The sequence below is a fragment of the Ictidomys tridecemlineatus genome, unplaced genomic scaffold (assembly GCF_052094955.1).
Source record: "Ictidomys tridecemlineatus isolate mIctTri1 unplaced genomic scaffold, mIctTri1.hap1 Scaffold_50, whole genome shotgun sequence".
Classification (NCBI taxonomy): Eukaryota; Metazoa; Chordata; class Mammalia; order Rodentia; family Sciuridae; genus Ictidomys; species Ictidomys tridecemlineatus.
The window spans coordinates 292,522-298,869 of record NW_027523264.1 but is presented as its reverse complement, the minus strand read 5'-3'; positions in this window follow the sequence as shown (position 1 = coordinate 298,869).

Below are 6,348 nucleotides of genomic sequence, written 5' to 3'. Positions count from 1 at the left end.
TATAATTAGTATTGTTATAATTGTTCTTATTCTGGGAGGGAGGGTGTCCTGTAAAGATCAACACCAGAGGCTCAGAAGCCAAACCACTTGGGTTAAAATGCTGGATCAGCCACTTCCTGGCTGTATAACAGCAAGCCAGTTACTTGTTAGCTTGAGAACTCAGTTTATCCACCTGATAAATGGGAATAATAGCAGTATCTACTTACCAGGGTTGTGTGAGAATCAAATGAGATAAGTTAAAAGTGCTTAGCACAGTGGCTAGTTCAATGGTCCACAAACTACAACTGCCGGGCAAGTCTGTTTTGCTGCCTGTGTTTATAAATAAAGTTTTATTGGACACAGTCATTATTGATTAGCTTACCCATGATCCATGGCTGGTTTGTGCTACAAAAAGAGAGATGAGCGGTTGCAACATTAACTCCAAGCCTGCGAAGCATAAGATATTCATTTTCTGGTCCCAGGCAGAAAGAAAGTCTGCCAACCCTTGTGCTAGTTCATAGGTGAATTACCCAGTAAATATTAGCTGCTGTTACTCCACTTCATTTAATTCTTCCAACAGCTCATTCATTGTGAACATGAAGATCCAACTCCAGAGAGGGGAAGTGACTTGTCCAAGGCCACACAGCTAGGATGGTTCAGGACTGGGAGTTGAACTTTCAGCTCCAGGAACTTTCTAGAATGTGATACTGACTGCTGCAGTCTGGCTGGGCATAATAACTGAGCTGCCACAAAGCCTTATAGATTCAAACAGTAACTCTTTATTCCCCAACTCTCACCGGCACTGCACACACCACACAGGAACACACTCCCTACACTTGGCTCGGTCTAATCTCCCTCCGTGAACCCCTGGTGGGGGGGTGGGACAGGGACTCACAGGAACTCCAAAGTAGTGGGCGCCTGACACAGCAAGAGCCACCCTATCGCCCACAGTAAAGGTCAAATATACAATTCAATCAACCCAGCATCATAGCAATTATATACAGCTTAACTCAAATCATCATCTCAATGGTTCGATGGCGTCACCTTTCAACCATTCCCTCTGGCAAATGCCAGGAGTCATTCTGACTGGGCTGTGGCTCTCAACAACTGACCAGGGATTCTCCCATGCTTGAAGTCCTTGGGCTTTGAGTTCTTCCCAAATTAGTACTTAGGAGGAACTGGCTTAGCTCCCTAGGCAAGGATGGCCCACTCCAAGCCCAGGAACACCTCCTCCCTCTCTCTGACCAAGGCTCTCCCCAGCCAGCAGGCACAGAACAGCTTTTTGCCCCATTTAGGCCTTTCAACAGCCTGGTCTGCCTTCCTCTCCTTGGGCCCATGGCCTTGCTAGGCTGGACTGCATTGGACAACTCCCTGGTGATTGACGTTTCTGTTCCCCCCTCAGGACTCTGTGGTCTGCTTAATGGCCTTGCCCTTGTCCTTGTAATGGACTGGTCTGAAGCCATTTCCATTTCCTTGGTGTGTTCTCCTGTCCCATAGCAACTATGACATGATTATGTTGTTCTCCCTTATCCTTAATCCTCTCAAACTACCTTGTTATCTTTAATTTTCTGTCCATTTCCCATACCGGGAAGTTAAGTGGAGCTGAGTCAGGCCCGCAGTGATGGAGTAGCATGGGAAAGCTCAGAGATGCTCACCCTGGGTCCCTGGAACCCAGAGAGGTAGCTTAGGCCCTGGAGCCTGTGGAGGCTGGCAGGATATACCACCCCCAGGCTGGACCCCTGCTGCTCCAAACCAGAAATCATGAGCAGACAGCAGCGCTGGGTTTCTGGGGCCTTCCTCCCACTTGGGCAGTCTAGGTTCTTTTGAACTAGTAGGATCAATAACCTCCAAAGTTCCCAACTCCCCCAGCCACCTATATCAAATAATGCACTCTCAGATACCTGTCCCAGTGTCCCTAAGTCTCATGGACCCAGCAGTGATAGGAACAGGACAAATTCTACCTAGACTGTGCTGTGTGTGTGTGTGTGTGTGTGTGTGTGTGTGTGTGTGTGTGTGTGTATACGCATGCATATATGTGTAGTCTTGCACACGTCCCCATGACCACAGACTTCCTTTGGCATAGAGTCTGACATATGCTAGACACTCAGGATGTGGCATTTCCTGCCTCTCTTTGGTGACCATTGTGCCTAAGGTTCAGCAGAACTAGTCAGATCGGCACACAGTAGACATTTATTAAATGACTAGATTGACAAAAGTGTGTTCTTCCTAAAAGTGTCCTCTGTGCATTTCTACATGTGCACGTGTGTGCGTGTGTGTGAAATGGCTGCACCTTGGGCATGGAGTGTGTGTAGAGTATATGTTACATGTGGGCAACAGTGTGCATGACATGCTGCTCTGTTTGTCCCCAGGGGGTTGGGTGCAGGCAGGAAAGCACAGTCATTCAGAATCTGGGGCGCATACTCAGAAGTCAGAGTGACCCAGACGTGAGTCCCCACTCTGTACTTTCTCATGGTATCACCTTGGTCCATCAATCTATGGAAGTCCTAGCTTCGCTTCCTGTCAAAAAGGGAAACACATTTCAAATACCAAACTCACAGGGATGTAGAGAGCTTAAATGCTCCAGTGTAGATCAAACTCCTACTATGTGAACGACACTTGCTGAGTGCCCTATAGGAGACAGTGGCTGATGGTGAGGATGATCATTAGGATGTGGAGCAGCTTGCCTGTCAGGGGCACATGGCGGTGCCTGAGTGGAAATGCAAGCGTGTTCATGTGCTTACTGTTGTGGAATATTGTATGATGACAAGTCTAGAAGGATTGGGTAGCCCCTGGAGACGCCCCTTGGGAAGGGAAACTCAAAAAGCAGGGGCACAGGTTGCTCCAGGTACAGGGTGATCTGGGAGCTGCTGAGGCTTGGCAAGAAGTGTCTGATGACCTTTTCTTTTTAATACTGTGACTTAATCCCAGAGACACTTCACCACTGAGCAAAGCCCCCGGTACCTTTTAGTTTTAAGACAGGGTCTCACTGAGTGGCTGAAGCTGTCCCCAAACTTGCCATCTTCCTGCATCAGCCTTTCTGAGGTGGTGGGATTCCAAGTATGTGCCACTGCGTCCAGCAGCATCTGGTGACTCACTGACCATCTTCCCCCTGAGCAGCAGAAGGAATGGGGTGAAGGGGGCTGAGGACTGTTGAGCTGGAGACTCAAGAAGCAGCCTCCGGCAGGGCAGCCTGAATTTCCCCCGAGGTCCTCCGTGGCTCTCCCCCGAGCACATCAAACCTTGGCTTATCCCGGAGAGGGAAGGAGAGCCAGAGAGGGCTGGCAGGCAGGCTGCAGCACAGACTGGTGAAGGTAGAGAGTTTGCAGGGCTGCAAGAGGCTGAAGAGCAACAAGGAGCAGCAGGGAGCAGGGGGTGGGGAGGAGATGGAAGGGAAGAGGAAGGCCCCCTCCCCCTCCCCCTGCACCTGCTGCTGTCCCCTATAGGATTCCCTTATAGCCCCCCAAGGCCACGGGGCCAATCTTAAGGGTCACCTCCAATGCCTGGGCTACAGCTGAGAACATGGAAGGGAACCAGAACTGCAGGGTGACTGAGGGGTGCCAGAATATGTGGGAGACACGATCCTTAATCCAGAACAGAATCTGAGAGCCAGACACCCTAGCTCTAGCCCCAGTTCTCCTCCAGGACACTGTCCCGCTGTCAGGCCCTCTCCTGGGGCTTCCATGTCTCAGGGCACCATCATCCAGCCTGACTATGGGCCCTCGTCACTTCTGAGGCTCTGCTGAGGGTCATCTGGATGGGAGGCCACTGCCTTTATTGTTTGCAGTCCTGTCCCACTTCCACGCACTCTCCAGGATAGACCTGCACTCTGGCAAGGGATGCCTTCTTTGGCCATAGTTGATGTGAACATCAGAGGCCTCCATACTCCCGTACTCTGGGTATTGATCCTCACTGTCTTTATTTTCTGTCTTAGAACCTATCAATTTTATCTAGGCTTTGAATGCAGGGACCAAACTGATATATCTCATTAATGATAAAAAATAGTAATGATTTTTGTCATTCTCAGGAATGACGGTGATTACCACCAATAAACACGCTGAAAGTGTCAATGGTGGTGATGAAAGTGTCAGTAACAATGGCATTGATGGTGGCAGTGGATGAGGGTCATGTTGAGGATAACAATAGAGTCAGTGATGGAGATGATGAGAGTGGTGGTGAGTGTGCTGGGGGTAATGGTGTTAATAGACTTGGTAATGTTGACAGAGGTAGTGATGATGGTGGAGGTGATGGTGGAGGTGATGGTGGAGGTGATTTGGTGGAGATGATGTTGGTGGAGGTGATGAAGGTAAAAGGGATGATGGTGATGGAGGTGATGAAGGTAGAAGGGATGATGGTGCTGGAGGTGATGACGGTGATGTTAGAGGTAGAAATGGCAGCAAAGGAAAAGAGGAGGGTGAAAATGATGATTGAGATAGTAACAACCGAGGTGATGACAGACATGGGGATAAGAGTGCAGATGTGGTGATGGTGTCAATGAAGGTGGTGTGATGGCGGCTGTAGAGCTTGTGGTCGTAGCAGTGCTGATGATGCTGACTGACGCCGATGTCTGGGACATTGAGCGCAGTGAATGAGACAGTGTCAGGATAGTGGAACTGCAGGTGAGAATGGTTGTGATAGCAATACAAATGGTGTTGAGGAGAGAGATAGTAGTGGCAGTGGTGATGACAAGCAGAGCAATTACAGAGGGCAATGATGGTGATGTTCTGATAACCAAGGATCCAAGAAGTCCACTTCCTACACCTCTTATCGTCCCTCTTACTCTTCCTCCAGTAACTTTTGTCATACCCTCCATCTTACTTTGACTTTACTTTCCATGTTTCACAATCTCTGTGAAATTAGAAAATTGGGCCAATAAATAAAGATACTGTGCAGCTGTTGGTTTTCAAAAGAGAAGCTGGGTTCCCCTTGTCTCATTTGTTATTGGGGGTGCCTGAATTTAGGAAGTGGTGTCCCCCATTTACATTAAAGTGAAACGGAGAATTGGCCTCAGAGACTCAAGTTGGGGGTTATGAAGAGCATCATGATGGTGGGGCAGGCCACACTGGAAGATGATGTCAGGAGGGCTATGGAATGTCTTGCCTTTGGGGTGGCTCAGAAAAAGAGAAGGCCCCCACTGGTGCCAAGGAAGGATGATGAATGGCTTTCAGTGTCTGAATATTTACCTTGCCAGGTGGGGACAGGAAGTAGATTTGTCTACTAAAACCTTGGGATGTGGGCTGGGGTGGTGGCTCAGTGGTAGAGTGCTTGCCTTGCACATGTGAGGCCCTGGGTTCGATTCTCAGCACCACATAAAAAATAAATAAATATTCTGTCCATCTACAACTAAAAAAATATTTTAAAAAAACTTGGTATCCATCTCCAAGGATACCAGGAAGGAGATGAGAAGAGGAGGTCAGGGCAGCCACAGGCAACATAGCCTCGTGGTTTGGAGAAATGCTGGAGTTCTTGTACAGATTTCTTGTGGTTCTGAGTGGGAGGCAACCTGGGATGTGGGCCTCTGTGGCGCTGCCTCTGGCCCTGCATCTGCCAAGAGGCCACCCTCCAGGGACATTGCTTCCATCCCCCTGGCAGGCTGCCCTCAGAAGGAAGGGAAGAGGAAGGAAAGAGGGAGGGGACCCTGCTGACAATTGGGAGGAATCTGATTTCTCCCACAAACTCTCGGAGCTCTTGCCTCCCCTGCAGTTCCCATTTCTAGGCCCTCACCTCAGTTCTGAAGGCCACTCATTAGAGCCTTTGCAGGGACAAACTTTCTGTACCAAGTGGAAGGGTATCTATGCAGCTGGTCACATGGCCAGTGTAGGGGACACAGAATCTTGCCTCAAAACATGGGTTTTATATAAGCAGGGCCAAGTCTTAATTCCAATACTTACTCGCTGTATGACTTTAGGTCTAGAAATGTCACTCTCTGAACCTCAGTTTCTCTTTAAAATGAGAGACTGTCTTACTGAGTTTATCAGGATTAAATGAGATAATATACACAAGGTACCTAACACACCTCATGGCCCCTGGTAGACAGATGTTCGAGAAGCATTTGTCTTTGTTCCCATATTCCTATCACTTTCAGAAGAGAGCAGATATGCCTGAATCCCTACCAGGCACCTTCCCAGGAGGGGATGCTTCCCACCTCACTATGACACTCTTTCCCCTGAGTCTGTAAAAGTCACATTCTAAGATTAAGGGGCCCAGGCATCCTGGTAACCCAAATGCTGGATTTGGAAGTGGTGGGTGGACTTGCTGTCGGTGTGACCTTGGTAATTGCTTTGCTTCTCTGGGCCTCCATTTCCTCATCTGAACCTAAGGCTAATACTCCCTGCTCTGCCAGCCTCCCAGGGTTATTGTTGGACTTGAATG